The sequence below is a fragment of the Symphalangus syndactylus genome, chromosome 10 (assembly GCF_028878055.3).
Source record: "Symphalangus syndactylus isolate Jambi chromosome 10, NHGRI_mSymSyn1-v2.1_pri, whole genome shotgun sequence".
In the NCBI taxonomy this organism is placed as follows: Eukaryota; Metazoa; Chordata; class Mammalia; order Primates; family Hylobatidae; genus Symphalangus; species Symphalangus syndactylus.
Genome location: NC_072432.2, coordinates 15,337,194 through 15,358,054, shown reverse-complemented (window position 1 = coordinate 15,358,054; position 20,861 = coordinate 15,337,194). Strand labels below are relative to the sequence as shown.

At 38.5% G+C, this 20,861-nt stretch overlaps 1 long non-coding RNA gene across 1 annotated transcript in view; it reads left to right on the top strand.

Moving 5' to 3' along the window:
- Positions 1 to 20,861, top strand: part of LOC129491274 (uncharacterized) — a 41,399-nt gene that overhangs the window by 7,586 nt on the left and 12,952 nt on the right. Inside the window, exons 2-3 of the long non-coding RNA XR_008660496.2 lie at positions 525 to 676; positions 2,910 to 3,054. This is a non-coding gene — a long non-coding RNA (uncharacterized lncRNA). The remainder of the gene's footprint in view (positions 1 to 524; positions 677 to 2,909; positions 3,055 to 20,861) is intronic.

Genomic DNA, 20,861 nt, shown 5'->3' with positions numbered 1-20,861 from the left:
TGACATCTCACACAGGCACAAATCCTTTGATTATATGCTCTACTCATGCCAAGTATCTTTCCCATATGCCACTCACTATGTGAATATTTTCTACCTCTTTCTCTAAATTGTAAGAATGGGGGTGGTGCTGGAAGTACACTGCCTAACCCAATAATTTTAATTATGAACATCTGATTTAATAATTTTGAATGGCTGATTTAAATTCCCGAGTTTCTTTAATTACAGGTGAAGGCTGGAGATGAGGGTGGTGTTGAAGATTAAATGTGAGGATATATAAAGGCTTTAGCACAGGATGCAGGGATTATAGACAGTATCCCAATACATTCAAGCTTACTATTGAGTGGGTAGTCAATAGTAAGCTTGGAATTATTGAATGAATAAATATTTTAAGGGGCCCTCAGTGGGAAAATAAAGTGTCATAGGCCCAAAGCTGATGGCGAATTGTGAGTAAAATCCCCTAAAGGGTATTATTTAAGAGAAAGGGGTTCAGGAGATGAAAGATGCTTTCTTTTCATATTCAACAGAGCTGAATATTTTGGATATTAATCTAGGTTTACTTTTGCCATTGAGGAGACAAAAGCGACTCCATCTTGGATGCTAATCTACCATGTTAACCTCTGATGAGCGCCAGTCCCATGAATGCCTCCTGATTCCTACTTTATTTACTGTCCCTAGGGTAAGAACATGGATCAGAGTAACACTGATGTTATTGCATAAATTATAGACAATGATGCATATAGCATTCTTACCTGTTCTGGAAGGTTGCCTTTCATTGTCTTGCTGGAGCATGTAAACCCTCTCCCTAGAGTAGATAAGCCCTGAGTGCAGAAATCTACCTGTCTTACAGCTACCCAAGACCGTGCTTCTGTCTGTAAGTTCCCTTTGTAAATGACCCAATACCAACGCACTAGATTAGTCTGCCTCCTTCTTTGGTTTCTCAGCTCCTTTAGCATTTGTGGGTTGCTATGCATATATGGGCCTTTCAAAAATAAGTCATGTTTCTTATTTCCTTTCTCCCAAGTCAAGAGGTAACAGTGGTGTCAAACAGTTTCTCCGTAGCTAGGAGGAGATAAGAAGCAGGGCCCAATGCAGAAATTTACTCTAATACTTCCTGGATTTTGTTTTGCAAAAATCCCTTTGAGCCATGTAAGGTAGAGGAAGGAGACAGAAACAATTCAGCAAAGTATGAAGAAGAAAGAAGCTGCCTCCTGTTCACATAGGGAGAGGTCTGTGGGTCTTAACCTGTGAGGTCTAGCAAACCTGACCTTACTCCTTGACAAGGCTGAAATGAAGAACCACTATGAGATCCTCTAAAGAGAGGGAATCCCAGAACCCCCAGGCTCTCCAGAGTTCTAGTTCTCAGAAGAGCACACCAAGCTCCAAGGTTACATTGTGGGCATAGACAATGAAGATGCTTTGTCAATGGAACACTTGTTTTCTTAACAGCTCCCTGTCCTCCAAAAGAAATGTTTCCCCTGGTATTCCCAATGTTGCCACCTGCTCAGTAACAATGATGAAAATCTAGGAGTCATTCTGGATTCCCCCCCTCAGGCCAACACTGGCCACTCTCCAATCACCTGGAAAGTGGCCCTATCTTGTTGCCCTGTCCAATGCATTTCCGTTCACTTTTGTCATCTTCACTGCTTCTGCCCTGGACAAACCACTCTCTATCTTGTGTACTGTAGCTTCTTATCTTCTTCCATGCTGGCCTTCCTTCAATCTTTTCTATGTAATACACATGACTGGTTTTTTGTTTGTTTTTAAGAGACAGGATCTTGCTCTGTCACCCACGCTGGAGTACAGTAGCGCAATCATAGCTCACTGTAGCCTCGAACATCTGGACTCAAACCATCCTCCTGACTCAGCCTCCTGAGTAGCTGGGACCACAGGCACACACTCCCACGTCCACTAATGTATTTTTATTTTTTATGGTGATGGGATCTCACTGTGTTGCCTTGGGTGGTCTTGAACTCTTGGCCTCAAGTGATCCTCCCACCTCAGCCTCCTGAAGTACTGGGATTACAGGTGTGAGCCACTATGTCTGGCGTATGTTATCGCTTAATTTAAATCAGGTCAAAATCACCCCCATTTTAAAACTTCTTCTCACTTCTATCCCCTGCCTGCTTCCTCACACTCGCCCTGGGGCCCTTTCAATCTCATCCTATTTGCATCCCTGTTTTTCATTCAGGCTGTGTCATGTTCTCTCCTCTCTGTCTGAGATGGTTTGCCTTTCATCTGTCTCCTTATGCAGCGTCCATCTCTAACTTAGCATCTTCAGGGAGCTTTTTTCTAGCTATCCCAGGAGATCCAGTCTGCGTTCCACTTGACAAGACACGAGTGTACCACAACAGCTGTTTATAGAGTTTCATGATGTGCCGTTTGGGACATCCAAACCAAAACTGAGAAAAGAGAAATTGAGTGACTCTCCTAAAGTTAACCAGTTATTTGGTGCCAGAAGTTAGATTCACTGTCTAGGAAAATTTGCAATCTAAAGTTCTATGCTATATGCTAATGGATTCTAAAATGATTTGTTGAAAAAATAAAAAATATGAATGTCAGCAGAAAGCATGGTGAACTGGAAATTTCATCCATTTTCCCATATATGGGCTCCATATTGGCTTCCTGGAGCCTGACCTTTCATAGAGTAAGCCACAACAGTATCTAAGAAAAGATGTCCTTGGAAAATGGTATATGTTGTCAGAGTCATATTAACTTTATTTAAAGTAAATAACAAAAGTAATGTATTTTTTTAAAAAATACTTGAGTTTGTGGACTGAGATTTCAATCATTTCCTCGTGCATTTTCTGGCAATATCTTATTCGTTATTAGCATTGGGATTCCCAAGTTACACCCATGCTATTATTCTTCATTTACCTCCCAAGTTTGTCCACGTTTTTGTCATTTTTCAGATGCATGATGTTAGACGGTTTAAATATGTGCATAAATAGAAAAGTACGTTTCTGACAAAGTTGAACAGAAATTGGATTGAAAAATCCTCTTATCCCAAAGCTGCAGAATCTTGTGCAGTTTGGTAAAGAAGTCCCGCATGGTCTGGTAAGTGGTGTGCAAGTGCTTTTTCGATGTTTTTTATTTCTCTAGAATCTTCTTTGAAGTGGTGCTTTAGGGATCGTAAATAACTTCCACTGTCCCTGCAAAGGGCAGGATTAAGGCCCCATTATTAGGAGGAAATGAAGGCTTAGGCAGTTGCAGCAAATTATATGAGGCTTTGGCCAAGTGGCAGTGAAAATTACCTTGTCTGGTTTATAGTGGCTTTTCTTGGGCATGAAAATAATTGGGTGGCTAAAAGCGCCCTAATAGTTTGACAAAGTTTCTTTCTAGGAGACTAATTCAACTCTCAAGCCACATCATATTCTTAAAGAGCCTTTTTTTCTGGTTACAATCCAATTCCTGCCTCAAGAGTCGACACAATGTTCCAGAAATTAATTTCATTATCATAATTCCTGCTCATTGTATAGTTACAATGGTAGATAAATGGCATATATTGGCAGTCTGGATACTTTCTGGTGTCATGTACACATCCTCGCTGAGTTCCACATGTCAACACAACTTTTATTGTACAAAGCATTCATGATTTTTTCCCTTTATTTTTGTCTCCCTCTACTCCACTTGAGAAATAATCGGGGTAGCTGGGAGCATGTCCAGGCAAATTAGCTAATGTTGCAGTTAATTTCCAATCATAAAGTCGATAATTTTCCTTTTCATTCCAGTTGAAGTAATTCATGATGAACATGAATTCTCTCATGAGTCTTTTTTAAAAGCCATGTTGCTGGGTGGTCCCTGTGTGAAGGGGGATGGTGGTGGTAGTGACATCAGTGTTCTAACGGTTGTAGAAAGTTACCTTTATGCTTACTTAGTGCTCCAACAAATGTATCTTATTTGCCCATTGGATTTTGTCACTTCTTTGTCTACTTCTGATTATTCTTTGATTAGGCAAGCACATTTTGGGACTTATTCCATGAATCACCAACATTTCCGCCCATTTTGCAGTTAACCTTATGATACATATGAACCGAGGAATTCAATTGCTGTTCAAGAAATTGCATCCAATTAATCATTCAGAGAAGGCCTTCCTATATAATCACTATGATTTTCCAGGTGGAAGATAGCACTCTTTTGTGGAGCTCTTCTGCCCTATACAGACTCCTTTCTCTCCCATTATTGATTTTATAAGTTTACGTAGCTATAATTCACTATTGTCTTTGGTCAAAGGAAAAATAGTATACCATTACAATAACTGTTGAAAGGCACTGTTAACATTCATAAGTCATTCTTACTTATTTTTTTAAGAAACAGTTTCTTGCTCCATCACCCAAGCTAGACTGCAGTGGCCCAATCATAACTCACTGCAGCCTCAAACTCCCAGGCTCAAGTGCTTCTCCTACCCCAGCCTTCTGAGTAGCTAGGACTATAGGTGTAGGCCACCTTGCCCAGTTAATTGTTTAATGTTTTTGTAAAGATGGGGTCTTGCTATGTTGCCCAGGTTAGTCTGTGAACTCCTAGCCTCAAGTGATCCTCCCACCTTGGCCTCCCAAACATTGTGATTACAAGTGTGAGCCACTGCGCCCAGGCTCATTCTTAATTTTAAGAAGATTTACATATTAAAATAGGGATAGTTTATCTTAAGGTGATTCCTTAAAAAGTTATCAAGTGCAAGAAGTATTGAGTATATTTACTGATATCATTTTATTTACACTTCGGAGCTAGAACCAAAGATTGGTATTTTACACTATAATTTCTGGTGATTTGGGGCATTGAATTTAAAAAGATTGGAAGAAAAATAGACAAATTTGCCATCATGTTCAAAGGATGTCTTAATACTAAAACATGCAAGACAATCTCCTAAAAAAGGAATTAGAAAGTATAAAAGTTTTGTAAGATGATGAAATTGCTTCAAAATAATAAAGCCAAATTAATAATTTATCTATATTAATAAAATAACCAGTAGGAAAATATAATGCAAAAATAACAAATCTGCAATAGAAAAACTAATTCCAGAATTAAGTGGAGCTAATTCTCCTTTTTCTTTCTGGAAGTTTGTTGATGGACAACTTTTCAAAGTTTGATACACAGTTTGAGGTGATTTCATTGATTATACTTCAAGTTTGAGGATCTTCATATTTATATCAACCATACCACACCAAGAAAAGTATTTTGACATTTTATTTGCTTGCAAGAGCTCTTACTGGTTTGGGGCAAAACGGATGGCTTACAGTAGGCAGATACAGGCAACTGAAAATGATAGAGTCTACAAAACTGAGTCTTAAACACATGTTCATGCATATATTCAAAGCCAGTTTATTCTTGCAATTTCTTCTTTGTCCTGAGTGAATATATGATTTTTGTGCTGTTCTTTAGTTTTTTTTTTTTTTTCTTGTAAGTCAACTTCTGATGCACAATTCTTTGAAATATAAGACATATTAGAACAAATTTCAAAAGAGCCCTATGTGACATGCCAGAGCCATGGAGCCTGATTAGAACTGGAGTTGGAATCATTTGTGGCACTGGATATAATTTAAGACACCATGTTGTTCCTTAAGAGGAAGCCTTATTTATAACAGCAGTACCATGCTGCACAACAGATGCTAGTGGAAAGTGAAACGATGATGAAATTAATTTGACCTTTCTCAAGCCTGCAGAACATAAATCAGATATATTTAATAAAGATCAAGTTTGCAAGAAATAACTTCAACTGCAGACGTGTAAATGCTTCAATGAAAGAAATGATGGCAACATTTTGTACAGTTCTGAATATAGTTTAAATTAGACAAAAATGATGAAAAATGTAGTTCAGAGATGTGCAACTTTTCTTCATTAAATATATGTGGCATACTAAGAAATTTGGTCATTCCACTGCACTTTTCAGACCATTAAGCACAGTACAGGTATCAATCTGTTGTGTATCTAACAAAAACTTAATTTTTGATGCCTAACTAGGATAACTGCATTAAGTAGTATTTTGATATTTATTAGGGAATGATTTTGTTATCAAATCCCCTTTAAATCTATGATCTAATTTTTAATAAGTTCCTGGGGGTTTCGAAATCTTTATATATAAAAAATGAGCAATTCTTCTCAAAATAAAAGCATGATGATTGAAGTTTTTCTGGCTAGGACAGAGGGCAAGAGTTTATTCCGAAGACAGAGATTTTTAAGATTAAAGTCAGGTTTGGCAGAAAGCCTGCTTTATTTTAATAAAAGAATGGACAGGGGCCAAATTCATTACTATTGGAATACCTAGCAGCCCCTGAGCATATAAGTAAAAGTAGAAAGAGAACACATGCAATTTAGTTTGCCAAGACTGGGATAGAAAGGAACTGATTCATTCATTCATTCCTCCATTCATTCAAATACCAATCCCTACTATGTGACAGGTTCTGGGAAAGTAAAATGAGTCAGAAGCAAATATTGCTTTCAGAGTGCTCTCATCAGATTGATTGCAATGATTCGTTTGCATCCAATCTCTTTCAAATGGCTGAATGCTGTGATCATGGCATGTACAAAATTCCAGGGAGCACAATACTACCTCAGGAGTATCAAGAATAGCTGTTTCGAGGACCTGAGTGGAGTCTCTGAATACAGACAGGAATTCAAAAGGCTGAGCAGGGGAGAATGCAGGTTTCAGGGCAAGGAAAAAGAATGAGCTAAAGGTGCAGAACAGAGAGTGAGTGTGAAGGAACCTCGATGCCATGCAGTGGAGATCAAATTCTATCCCAAGTAATGAAGATTTTTTTTTTTAAATGAATTAAGCCAGAAGAGTAATAGGGCTATGCTTGCCTTACAGAAAGATAAGTCTGATTGGAATGGGATTCTCAAGTTGGCATGGGGTGGGCCAGCATCTGAATCTTCGAATCAGGGAGGCCTTTTAGAAGGCTGTTGTAGGGAATCAGAAGGGCTGAGGCATCTGGATTAGGACAGTGGCAATGGCAGTCAAGAAGGAAATACGGATTCAAGTGACATTCAGGAGGTGTGATTAACAAGATTTGTCTCTTTATATGGGAAATCAAGACAGAATTAAACACCATTTATATTAAAATATTTGGGTTGGGGATGCCTGAAGGAAATCTAGTACAATGTCCAGGAGGCTTCAGAGAAATGAAGGACTCGAAACCAGCCTGAGCAATATAGCAAGACCTCGTCTCTACAAAAAATACAAAAATTAGCCTGGCATGGTGGCACATGCCTATAGTCCCAGCTACTAGGGAAGCCGAAGTGGGAGGGTCACCTGAGCTTGGGGAGGTCAAGGCTGCACTAAGCCATGATTGCATCACTGCTTTCCAGCCTGGAAGACAGAGTGAGACCCAGTCTCAAAAATAAAATAAAATAAAATAAAATAAGAAGAGAAAAAAGAGAAGAAAAGACAAGACTGAATGGAAAATATGTGGTCCAGAGATACAATTTATAACTCATTGGCTGTATTAGTCTGTTCTCACACTGCTAATAAAGACATACCCAAGACTGGGTAATTTATGAAGGAAAGAGGTTTAATGGACTCACGGTTCCACATGGCTGGAGAGGCCTCACAATCACGGTGGAAGGCAAAGGAGAAGCAAAAGCACATCTTACACAGCAGCCAGCAAGAGAACTTGTGAGGAGAACTCTCATTTATACAACCATCAGCTCTCGTGAGACTTATTCTCTACCAGGAGAACAGTATGGAGGAAACGGCGCCCATGATTCAATTATCTCCACCTGACCCCACCCTTGACACCTGGGGATTATTACAATTCCAGGTGAGATTTCTGTGGGGCCACAAAGCCAAACCATATTATTGGCATAATAGCCTTGTTGAAGCCCACAGAGTAGATAAGGTGGCAAAAAAATGGACACAGTATAGTAAAAGAGGAGTATAAAGAAGCCATAAGGAGCAACATAAAGATTTGGTTGGAGGGACTGAGAATTGTGGCTGGAAGGAAAGGTCAGTGTGGCAGTGAAAGAAAGAACACACAGGACAGAACAAACTCACAGGGCACCTCCCTTGCATCAGGCAGGGGCTAGGCATTTTCAGAGTCTCTCATTATTATTCCCAACCTTTGATATAATCTTCACAACATTATGCCCACTTTACAGATGATGAGAGTGAAACCCAAAGGGACTAAGTAACTGCTCCAGCTCATGAAACTATTAAGTGGCAGAAACTAGATTTGAATCCAGATCATTCTGGTTTGAAAAGACTGTTGTCCTTTGGGAGTAAAATTAAATGCAGTATGCATGATTGTGGGATGGGTGAAAAATGGTCCATCTTCTCTAATGGACCTGTTGCCTGTGTTAAATACATTTTGTGATGCTCAAGTATGACTGTTATAGATGGAGATGCTCCTAAAATACTCTAGCTGTTTTCCCCTCTGCCACATTCACATTTAGTCTTCAAAATTGGTCTTGAATTTAGTGTTTTGGTATGACCTAAATTACTTCTACTGTAACTGTATGGTGGTAAAATCCACGGGGCTATGAACATATTGCTGGGAAATAAGAACGTGACTTTAAAGGATAGAGGAAGTTCCAACCATGAAGGACATTCCTAGGAGAGGAGGGAAGCAGCAAGTGATTTTGTTGACAAGGGAAAATGAGGGAATGTCAGAGTGTAGCCCACCTGAACACTGCCCAAAGTGTCACCCACCCTCATGCACAGGGCCTGGCCTTCCACTCCTCACTGAGTCAGTGGGTCCTCCAGGAAACTCCAAGGAGCAGAAAGTAGCCCACACAAACCTCTCTGCAGTCTCTTGCACAGCTCTTAGATCAGTCTCTAGTGAAGCAGCCATTCTCTCTAAATTTGTTTCTACCACTGGAAACTGGGGAGATAGAGAGGACTTGCTCCCCACTAGAATAATCCCCAGAATGCTGGGGAAACTAGAACAACTAACTAGTAATCCAAATTAACTTGAATCCAGATTTCAAAACCTAACTGTCAGCAGTGAACACCTTTTGGATATAGGGAACAACTCAAATAATTTTGGGTACATATGTTATATTAACTGTGACCCGAGAACTGCTTATTATGTGGTTCAGATGTCACCACAATATCTGCACAGCCAAGCCACCACTTGGCTGGACCTTGGCTTAATAGCAGCTGAATCCTCCTCTGAAGCTCAGCAGTTTTGCTTCTAATACCACGTCCTCTTAACACTGTTGTATATATCTTAGGTCCTTCAGGTTATAACAACAAGAAACTGGATAGTTTACAAATCTAGATGAGACCATTAATATGATGGGGAAAGAGACTTCTCCATGCAGTTTACAACTAATGCTTATATGCTTCTGATTTTTAAATGTCCAAGTCCACATTCTAGTTTGTGGGATAGGAGGTTACTATAAATCTTTCTCCTGAAGAGTTTGAATCTGGTACTTTATTTTATAAAGCATCATCTGAAAATGCCTGTTGTACTTACTTGAGCTACTTCAAAAACAAACAAAAGTTCATTATTATTGTGATTTAACCTGATATTTTTCATAAACGATGGTCTTTGACAGTTTGTTCTGTTATATAAGTGCCACAAATAGCAGAGAAGCTAAAATATTTGTCAACAATAATATGATCAATTTCTCAAACATTGTATACTAAAACTCCATTATTCCAGGCATTATTAGCTGGAACTGTTGATGACAACGTCAAATATTGCACTTTTTAAAAATTGTAAAGTGTATAGTAACGCTCCTATCCCCGTTCGTTTTTCTTTCAATATCTTCATCATTTTGGAAGGATCACGCTTTGAACAAGCAGCAGATGTTAATATGGAAATATAGAACATCTCAATTTTCTCACTGCTAACTCAGCTTACTGAGCCAATTTCACAATTCTCACATTCTTGAGTCCTAGGAGAAAATGCTAATTTAGATTGTTAAAATTGACATGGGTTAGGGTATAAAGGGTAATTAGCATAAAATCCCACACAAAGCGTTCTTAGCACCATTAATCAACACCCACCTAGGCATACACTTTTTTAGTCAGTGCTGATGTTTAACAGAGCTGAAGAATAGCTAAAATATTCTCTTCCAGTTAAGTAATAAGAAATGCAGAGTTTGTCCTCAAATTGAGTCTCAGGGTGTTTAGGGAAAAAATACCTAACTAACATGCAGCTCAAACATAACTTGCATTTCACACTTAAGAATTATTTAAAGCATATAAAAGGATTCTCTTGAGGAATACGCCTCTTAAACACTTGTGTTTCTGACATACTTGTCTCGGCGCTGTGCTATACATGTGTTGTTATTGCTAAAGACACTGATCTGTTTTCTTTTTCCTCCCTCGCCACTTGCAAAGGCTGTTGCCTTTGGCAACATCGTTCTCACTCTCAGTACAGGACCCTGTGGGTGTCAATGCTGTTTTCTTTCACCACCCCTAAACCCAAATAAGCCACGCAGGTCTAAATCTGCTCAAGACAGAGGTGTTCTTAGTACCTACTGTATTAAAGCTTCTTTTTGTTTTTCCTCTCCTCACTAATGAACTAGAGGCAAGGCATCTGTCTTCTACTTAGATGAATGATTCAAGGCATCTGTCTTCTACTTAGATGAATGTCTTCTACTTAGATTAGTTTCCTCATTGGCAAAAGAGAAAAATGGCATAAATAACAAAGATGATAAGTATAACAAAAATAATGCTTAAATCACAGGGGCATAAGGGTCATACATTCCTAGAAGCCTGTCCATATATGTCTCTGGGGAGACAATCTTCGGAAAATCTATCTTGGAACCCTCGTGGAGGGAACAAGGCTGAAAACATGTTACATTACCCCTGGAGGCCATTTATTCTGCATAAGAGAATGCTGCTTTGTATAAGACATTGGTTAGTCACAGGAGATAGAAGCTGAACAGAAAGTCTCAAGAGAGAGATTGTTTTAAAAAAAAATCCGTAACCACAAGATAAGTGCTGTAATAAATGCTGGTACTATGAGAACATGCAGCAGGACACCTAATTAAAATAGGGAAAAGGAACTAAGGGGAAGGACGTGTAGAATTTGCCTGGGTAAGTAGGAAAGAAAAGAGAATGTTCCTGACACAGCATGTTTGGGAAGAAAAAGCACGGCAAATTCTAGAAGCAGAAATTTCAGTACAGTGGAGGCAGGCAGAATAAAGTGGAGGTGACCTGAGTTGAACCTGGAATGGTAGGCAAGAGCCAGGAGCTGAAGGGTCTCGTGCACCGTGGTAAGGAGCTGCATGGATCTGAAAACCAATAAGAAGTCACTGAAGGGTAGGAAGCTTGGAAGAACACAGTATCTTTCCATTTTTGAAAGGACCACTTTGACCGCAGTGAGAGGACAGGTTGGATCTCGGAGGAGACTCAAGGCAGGAAATCAATGGGAAGCCTGTTACAGTGACTCCATGAGAAAAGCCTGCAGATGGAGGGAAGGACTGGGGTAGGATGGAGGACAGGAATTAGTCATAAGAATAGCTCACATGTATGTGCTACGCTCAATGCTTTCTGTGTAGGGTCTTGTTACACATACAAAATTCTATAAATATAAGTACTATTTTATTATGTAAAAAATGAGGAAATGCAAGTTTAAAGAGAAGATCAGCTCAAACTCAAGAGTTCCAAAAAAGCAAAAAGCTGGGATTTAAAGCCAGGAAGTTCTAAGAACTCCAGAGCTCTGTCTTTGATCTGCTTCACAGAAAAACTTAGGAGGAAGAGTTGACAGTGGTCTGTGATCTACTGGTAGAATTGGTAAGAGGTAAAGGAGAAGGAGGGCACCTGTGTTGTGAGGCGGTAAGGGAGGCTGTTCACTTGGATACTGAATGCAAGAATAAATTCATGATTGATGAAGGGCAGGAGAGAGGAGCAATTTGGCCAGATTAATGGACACCTTGAGTTTGAGGTGGCTGCAGGATATCAGAGTGGATGGGCAGCTGGTAGGGTGGATCTAAGTCTGGAGAAATGGAGTGGACTGGCCACCTAGACTTTGGGGTTAGCAGCATATCAGTATATTCCTTGGGTGTGAGGCTGTAGAGAAAGAATCCATGGAGAAAGAGGATACAAGGCCTGAGAAGGAGCAGTCACAGAGTTAGGAGCAAAATCAAGAGACTGTGTTGTCCGAAAAGCCAAGGAAATTGTCGCTTCATGACCAGGGGACAAAAAAAAAAAACATCAAGCATCCTGAGAAGTTAATAGGATATAGACAGAAAAATAAGCCATTTCATTTTGTAACAAAAGGGCTTCTTCCTGAAGGTGCAGGACTTGGTGAAAACACAGTACAGTGCCCACACACAGGCCTTCAATTCTGCTATTCTTCTAGAGATGACACGATGACACCATTCTACAGATTACACATGCAGACAAGGGGACTGTTACTGGGTGTACTAGTCTGTTCTCACCTCAAAACTGCGTAATTTATAAAGGAAAGAGGTTTAATGGACTCACAGTTCCACATGGCTGGGGAGGCCTCACAATCATGGCAGAAGGCAAAGGAAGACCAAAGGCATGTCTTACATGGTGGCAGGCAAGATAGCTTGTGCAGGGAAACTCCCAATTAAAACCATCAGATCTTGTAAAACTTATTGACTGCCATGAGAACAGTATGAGGGAAACAGCCCCCCATGATTCAATTATCTCCCATTGGGTCCTTCCCACAATACATGGGAATTATGGGAGGTACAACTCAAGACGAGATTTGGGTGGGGACACAGCCAAACCATATCACTGGGATATCTACTGCCTCTGTGGCCTCTCATGTTCTCCTTATTTGTGCATCTGACTTGACTTGGAGAAACAAATTCCAGTGCCCTTGAATTTGAGCTTAAATTGTTGGCGAAGCCACGTCTTAAACCCTTTGTGATTTACCAAAGTTGAACACTTAAGGCTAGAAATTTATTGTAAAAGTGATGCCTCCCATTCTCTCCAACAGCATGCTTTTTCTAAAGGAGAAATTGTGACTAGAAGCTTTCTTTGACGGAGAACCCCTCACAAGATTACTAATTTCATTTCTAGAAACCATGATAAGCTTTTGTTTTATAATTATACCATATTTAGAAATGGATAATATTAAGGTTTTTTACTTATTGTGTACCTTATATTTTTCACAACATTTTCACACTGCTAATGTCTTGCTGTAAGATGGTCCATAGGGCAGAATCTTGAGGTGGCAGGAAAGAAACAGTAAGGAAAAACCATGGTTACACAAAACAGTACTGTGAAATAGTCTGTTTCTAATTCCTGATTTTTTAAAAACTGGTTATAAGACAAATAAAATTCTGTAACAGCCTTCATGTACTTGGCTCTCAACAATTAACAACTTATACAAAGTTCTGTGAGGTTCAGTAGTAATATTCACTTACTAAAGGGAAATTATGCATTTGTATGACTTACTTCAGGTCACTTAAAATGTCAGTAGCATAGCCAGGAAGGAAATCAGAATGAATGTATTTCCAGCCAATGGAATTACAGTTTCTCCCAGTCTGAATCTTTCCATTTAACTCCGTTGCACAGAGGATTAACAATTTTACTTCTCTCAGAATAGGGAAGATAAGATTCATCTTATTTCTGCTGTATTTGAAATTATGCAACCAAATTCAGTTTCACAGAATATTACTAGGAAGAAAACCAACCCTATTCGCTATATAAGGAAGTCTCTCTGCTTGCAAATGTTCACAAGATGAATGTACAGATGAAAGACAAGCAATTTATTTTTATTTGATACCGAGAATGGCAATTTAAACCTCAGTGAATTTGTCCTTTGAAGGAAATGCAAAATATAGGTCAAATATCTTTAGAACTGTATCAACATAAATAAGTAATGTAAATTGTGATTAGGCCAATTTTGAGTTATGGGACAAGTGTAGTAATCATACATTTCATTGTAATGTTAGTATTAGTGTGTGAAGTATATACATGCATATATACATATAAGATTCAGAAACTGCCTTTCAATTTCTCTTATTGATTGAATGAGTTATACCTGGAATACCATGACATTGCAAATCAGTCAGGCCTTAATACCTCTAAATGGAGCCTGAACAAGCTGAAACTCTAGATTGGGAACTATACACCACACTGTTTTATATCATAAGTGAATAAAAGCAATAGTTTTTTTAAAGGGTAGAAAGAAAAAGAAATAAGTATCGTATTATTTTCAAGCTGGAAGGGAACTTAGATAAAATATAATCAAATTCCTCCATTTTACAGACAAGTCAAAGAGGTCCCCAAGTAGTGGTTTCCTGTATTTACCATTTACTGTTTACTACACATTGGTTTCAGCATACGCTGCTTAGGTGATGGGTGCACCAAAATTGCAGAAATCACCACTAAGGCACTTTTCCATGCAATCAAACATCAGTGTTCCCCCAAAACTATTAAAACAAAAATTTAAAAAATAAACAAATAGAAAAAAGAAGACTTCCCAAGTAGCATTTTCCTGTATTTACCACTTACTATTTACCACACATTGGATACAGTGTACGCTGCTCAGGTGATGGGTGTGCCAAAATCTCAGAAATCACCATTAAAGCACTTTTCCATGCAATCAAACATCACCCGTTCCCCTTCAAACTCTGGAAATAAAAAAAATTTAAAGAGAAATTAAAGCAAAGAAACAGACATCCCCAAGTAGTGGTTTCCTGTAAATACGATGATTCCTAAGTGTCACGGAAATTCCAATAAAGGAAAACAACTATGGAAAGCACACTGAACCCAAACAAATAATCAATAAAGAAATACAGGGCAAATAAAGTAACGTGTTCTAGCATGATGCTAAAAAAACAAATTATGCAGTTTTTCAAAATTCAGGACTCCATTTCCGACTTGGAAACCTGAGAAGAAGAGAGATGTGAATGTGTGGTTGAGACAGTTTTGATAATACCACAGTGAGATGCATGTCCTGAAGCACTGCTCCTTACTACTAATCAACTAGCTATATCTTGTAGCAACTAACCTCAGAAGCTTTTTGCTATAATTATCATACAGTCTAATTTATTATGGTGGTATTTAAAACAAAAAAACAATTTTTTGATTTCCATTTTAGATAGGATATATTTAAAACATCTTCTGTTTTTCAAGTGCTTGGCAAAAACCTATTAGTCTGTATCTCCATGCCATCCAAGTATCTCATTTACTTTATTCACTAAAGACCTTCTCCCTAAATACTGTAACTACCAATGTGGAGAGGTGTGGATCCTGTGTAGAATTGAAAGCCATCTGCTTGCTTTTCAACTCTGGCCTCCATCAAGGATAATAAACACATTCTTTAGAAGAAATTATCGTACTCTAAACTATCTTTCCTTGTTGGAAAAAAATGTTGCTGTATCCCTTACCCATTTTATTTTATTTTTCTTTATAATTAATGTACTTAGAGTAAAACAAGTCCCGTTCCTCAATTTCTTTGTCTCCTCCTCCTTCTCTTCTTTCTCCTCTTTGCCTTCTCTTTCTCTTCTTCTCTTCCTCATTCATAGTGGAAATTGCAATCTCCATTTTCCAATAATTTTGAACAGCAGAAATAATTTTATATGGAAAAACACATGGCAAAAATTTTTATATGAACTTTCCCCTGATATTTGGATATTACCATGACCTGGTGATATATGTACATTTATCTTATGATTTTAGGATCCATAGAACAAACACACTCCCTTCTACTCCTTAATTTCATAGTCCATTCCCATAGGATGCCCCCATCACTTGAGCTTATATCCACTAGAACCTTTGCTTGAAGTTGAACATGAGAATTTACCCAACCTACTGAGCAAAAATAGTCTAACTCTATCTTTATTTAATATCAAAAGAAAAATAATGAAAGGAAAAGAGAGGATTCTTAACAGAATTAAATTATTACCTATTTTTTTATTTTTATTTATTTTTTTAGGTGGAGTCTTTCTCTTGTCACCCAGGCTGGAGGGCAATGGCGCAATCTTGGCTCACTGCAACCTCCGCCTCCCGGGTTCAGGCGATTCTCCTGTCTCAGCCTCCTGAGTAGCTGGGATTACAGGTGCCTGCCACCATGCCTGGCTAATTTTTTGTATTTTTAGTAGAGACAGGGTTTAACAGGCTGGTCTTGAACTCCTGACCTTAGGTGATCACCTCGGCCTCCCAAAGTGTAGGGATTACAGGCATGAGCCACAGCACCTGGCCTCATGTACTTTCTTAAAAGAATGTGTGATGCATAGTAAGTACTAACTAAATATTAGCAATTTATCATTTTCAGAGATTAAAGATTTATAGAGTGGTTCAACTAAAACCAATCTCAGAGGTATATATGGGCTAACCTATAATAAACGTGGGTAATCACCTAGGCTTACTTAGTTCCTCAGGGAAGAAACATTAGTAGACTGTGCAAACTTAGCCATGCACTGATTTGGCAATAACATTCCAATGATTATATAACCCTATATTTAGAAAAAAAATAGAAAAACTTTTAACCTAGCAGTTACACTTCTAGAAATGTGCCTCAGGGACATAATGATATTCATAAAGACATAGCTGCAGGGGTGGTCAGTATAAGATTGTTTATAGTAGCAAAAAAGTTGGAATGGCCAGCAATATGAAATGCATTTAATAAACTATGGTAGAACTCTGCTAGAAAAGTATTTAACAACATGAAAATATCTTCACAAGTTTATCGTAAAATGGAAAAGCAAATTATAGAAGTTTGTGAATATAAGATATCAGGTTATTCTTCAGATGTCTCAGTCTTTCTTCTACCTGATTGATACCACCTTATTCAACAGGTAGGTCACCTTCAGTCCTCATCTTACCTGATTTCATAGTAGCAAACCACACTACGAACTGTCTCTTGGAAATCACTTACTTATGTTGGTTATCTAAACCAACATGTTCCTGTCCTTGTCTCCTACTATTTTGAGCACTCTTTCTCTACACCTCTGTCAAGCTTTGCCTTCACCACCCACATAAAATGCTTGCATGCTCCCAGCCACAGTACTGGGCTCTCTCATTTTCTGATTTCATTTCCCATCTTGCGGTGTTACCTTTTACATCATTGGTTTTAATTTCTATCTATATACAGGTGACATTTATAGATATAAACTTCATTTCAGAACTTCTGTTTAAGCTTAGATCATATGTCCAACAATGCAGCTGTGGTACTTTGATTATTTAAAAAGCAAATCAAACTCAAACTCAACACATCTAAAATGAGACACATTATTACTCCTGGAATCACCCACTTCAACCTGGTTGTGACCTGGTCCCCTTTCAAATATTCCTATCTCTAAATGGAACTGCTATCTATTAACTTATGCAAGACACAATAATTGATGCTATTTTTAATATCATCCTTACCTCCAATAATAATGTAGCACAAGTCCTGTCTATTTTCTCTTCTAACAGTCTGTCAAATGAGTCCATCTCTTTCCAGCATTGTCCTCTCCCTTGTCTAGGTAACCACAAGTCTCACCTGAATTGCAGTCATAGATTCTTAAATGTCCTCACTATTTCCGCTCTGCCTTATCTCCAACTCGTTTGTACAGATGTCATTAAATCAGCCCCTCCTTAATTACTACAGTGATTTTTTATTGCACTTAGCTAAAGACAAATTACTGATTGGTAGCCTACTAACTGCAGTCCCAGTCCCATGCTCTCCCTCTTTCATTTCCAGCTACTCTGGCCTTCTTTTACCCTCCCATATTCACCAATTCTATAGAACTTTTGAACAGGAGACAATTATAGTCCCCAAAGATGCAATACTAGAGCCATAATCTCAAAGGTTGAAATCCTGAAAGATCAAAATCCTGAAAATATAATTATGGGAAGAATAATACAAAATTCTTTAAAATATACATATTTGCACTTTTATAGGGAGATTTATTTGAGAAACATATAAAAACAAGGGCCACTTTGCACAATAGAATAGATGATAATAACATACATAGTTTTGCATGTATAAACATCCAGATCTAATGACAGTCACATGAGTATATCAGTTATGAACAGATTAACCATATCCATAAAGAAATAGGCCAAAAAGGAAAATGTATAAATACATGTCACTATGGCTGGTAGTTGGGTGCACCCAATTTTATAACTGCAGTCATCTAAAATACCATGAGGAACAACCTGTTTTTTGATGAGATCAGTCAAAAAGTGTGATAGATCACCATCACATATGCAGTCATCCGAAAAGCTGAGATCTTGAGAAATCTTATTTTTCACAAATGCTGATGTACAAAAAGGACATCTCTGTACTTATTGAGGAAGTTTCAACATTTTTAGATACATGCACAACGTTTACACCCAAAGTAAACATTGTAATAATGCACTTTTATGGAGTCAGACTTGCAAAAAAATGCATAAAACGAATTAGAACTCCCTAAAAGTCTCTACACAATTGGTGTCTCCAGTAATAGAAATGATGCAGACATGAAATACACAGGATAGGAAGATAAAATGCACAGTAAAAATTAATGCTGACAATTAAAAATACTGTTAAAAAACTGAAAAAGGAAAATGTTACATATGAATAAGTATATTACAGGGATTAAAATAGACTATGACTAATTGCACAGAGGTACTGACTGACTTGGATGATCATTAATAAGATTTGAATTCTTGCATCATGATGAATATCTCCTTTTTTTTTAATTTTAGGGCATGGCTCTTCTCAGAGGATATGTTCACATCATTTTCTATGTGGCACAGCTCATTCTGAAATTCTGTAATTTGAGATACACTGACGTGAGCATTCCCTATTACATGTTACCATTTTTTCTGCCATGTTTTCATGCTATTTGGGCACATGGAAATCCACTTTTCATGCACTCACATAGAGGCCACAAATTTGGCAGAAACAAACATGTCTTCTTATCCTGCCATGCACATAGTTATTTCTGAACCAGTCAGTAACTTTTCTAGCTTCTTCAGGTAAATTTGTTTCTAATTTACTAAAACTTCTGGAATTTCATCAGCTGAGAGCAATGCCAAAGCAGGCAAATGACACATTTTTAAACTGAAGTTTTAATTGTTACTGTATAGTGTGGCCAATCCACTCATCTGAATTTTCCACTAAATGCATTGGGTTGAATAGAAAAAGCAAACTTTATTGGTAACAGCTTGAAATTCAATTTGTGAAGCCTTGATCTCACTTGATTCCAAATCTATCACTATGGTTTAGAGGTTCAATTAAAATCCATTTTCCTTCTGCAAAGTCCACCAAACCTTCAAATAAGCTTTTAAAAAGTGCTTCACTTTTTCCAGTCATTAATACATAAAAGAGGGGAGATTTATAAGATTTTTTGATCCATTAGGGTCATGAATTGTACATAGTTGAGAAGAAACAGTGGGAATAGTTTTGAAAGTGCCAATCCATTAGGCAAAGTGAAGCATATGCTAGTTTTGTTTTTGTTTTGTTGTTGTCGTTGTTTTTGAGATGGAGTCTTCCTCTGTCACCCAGACTGGAATGCAATGGCATGATCTCTACTCACTGCAGCCTTCGCCTCCCAGTTTCAAGTGATTCTCCTGCCTCAGCCTCCTGAGTAGCTGGGATAACAGGCACTCGCCACCATGTCCAGCTAATTTTTTTGTATTTTTAGTAGAGACAGAGTTGCACTATATTGTCCAGGCTGGTCTCGAACTCCTAACCTCAGGTAATCTGCCCACCTTGGCCCCCACAAGTGCTGTGATTATAGGCATGAGTCACCATGCTTGGCCAGCATGTGCTAGTTTTTTAACATTAGCTTTAGTGGTAAATACAAGAAGTTTAACTTCTTTGATAGTCAAATTCCTAATCAAGAAGAGTTCACCCTTTAATGTGTTTTGCAATCCTGAAGAAACCTCAGTATCAGCAAGTGTCTTTGGTTCAGAGGATCACTGAGTTTGTCTAATTATTTTTATTCTCTGGGGGAGGCGTTTTTTGAAGGTAAACATGGTGCTGTGTGTGGAGGTCAGAAGTTGTATGTGATTAAATAATTTGGCAGGAGAGATTTCTTATGTTTTTCACCTCTTTCCATGATCTTCAATACACCCAAGCCACTTGTGTTTGGAGAGTGGTTGCAATCTACAAATTTTGTAAGCCTATGCTGTCCATTTCAAGGTATGATTATTGCTAGGCCATCACAATGAAGAGATTTTCTGTTTTCACAGCACCAGGTATAACTTTTAAACTTTGATTTCTCACCATTAACTAGACTTGTACACTTAACTTATCACAGCCTTCTTACAGGAGAATAATTTCACAGATCTCTTCCATTGTGCTGTAACAAATACAGTAAGAAAGAATGCTATTACATTTCCCCAATACCAAGTCTGTATAGTCAAGTGTCTCTACTAGGAAGGTAGAACCAATAAGCTATTGAAGTGGTGTCATTGTCTGGGGTAAATAACTGAGGTTTGATGTCTCACACCAAGGAAATCGAGGACACAGACACACAAGAAGTGAGTTTAAGAGTGGAGGTTTGGCCAGGCGCGGTGGCTCACGCCTGTAATCCCAGCACTTTGGGAGGCTGAGGTGGGCGGATCATGAGGTCAGGAGTTTGAAACCAGCCTGGCCAACATAGTGAAACTCTGTCTCTACTAAAAATACAAAAAAGTAGCTGGGCGTGGTGGCAGGAGCCTGTAATCCTAGGTACACAGGAGGCTGAGGCAGGAGAGTCACTTGAACCCAGGAGGCGGAGGTTGCAGTGAGCTGAGATCATGCCGCCGCACACCAGCCCGGGAGACAGTGCAAGACTACATCCCCAAAAAAAAAAAAAAAAAAAAGAGTGGAGGTTTAATAGGCAAGAGAAAAGAGACAGGCTCTCTCTCCTGCAGAGACAGAGGGACTCTCTAGTGGCTCTTCCAGTTCCCTGGTGAATCGCAGGCGGTTTTACAAAAGAGCTTGAGGAGGTCGTGCCTGATTTACAGGGCCCAAAAGATTGGTCAAACCAGGTGTTCCGTTTACATAGCGCTTGAAGAAGCTGGCCACTCCACC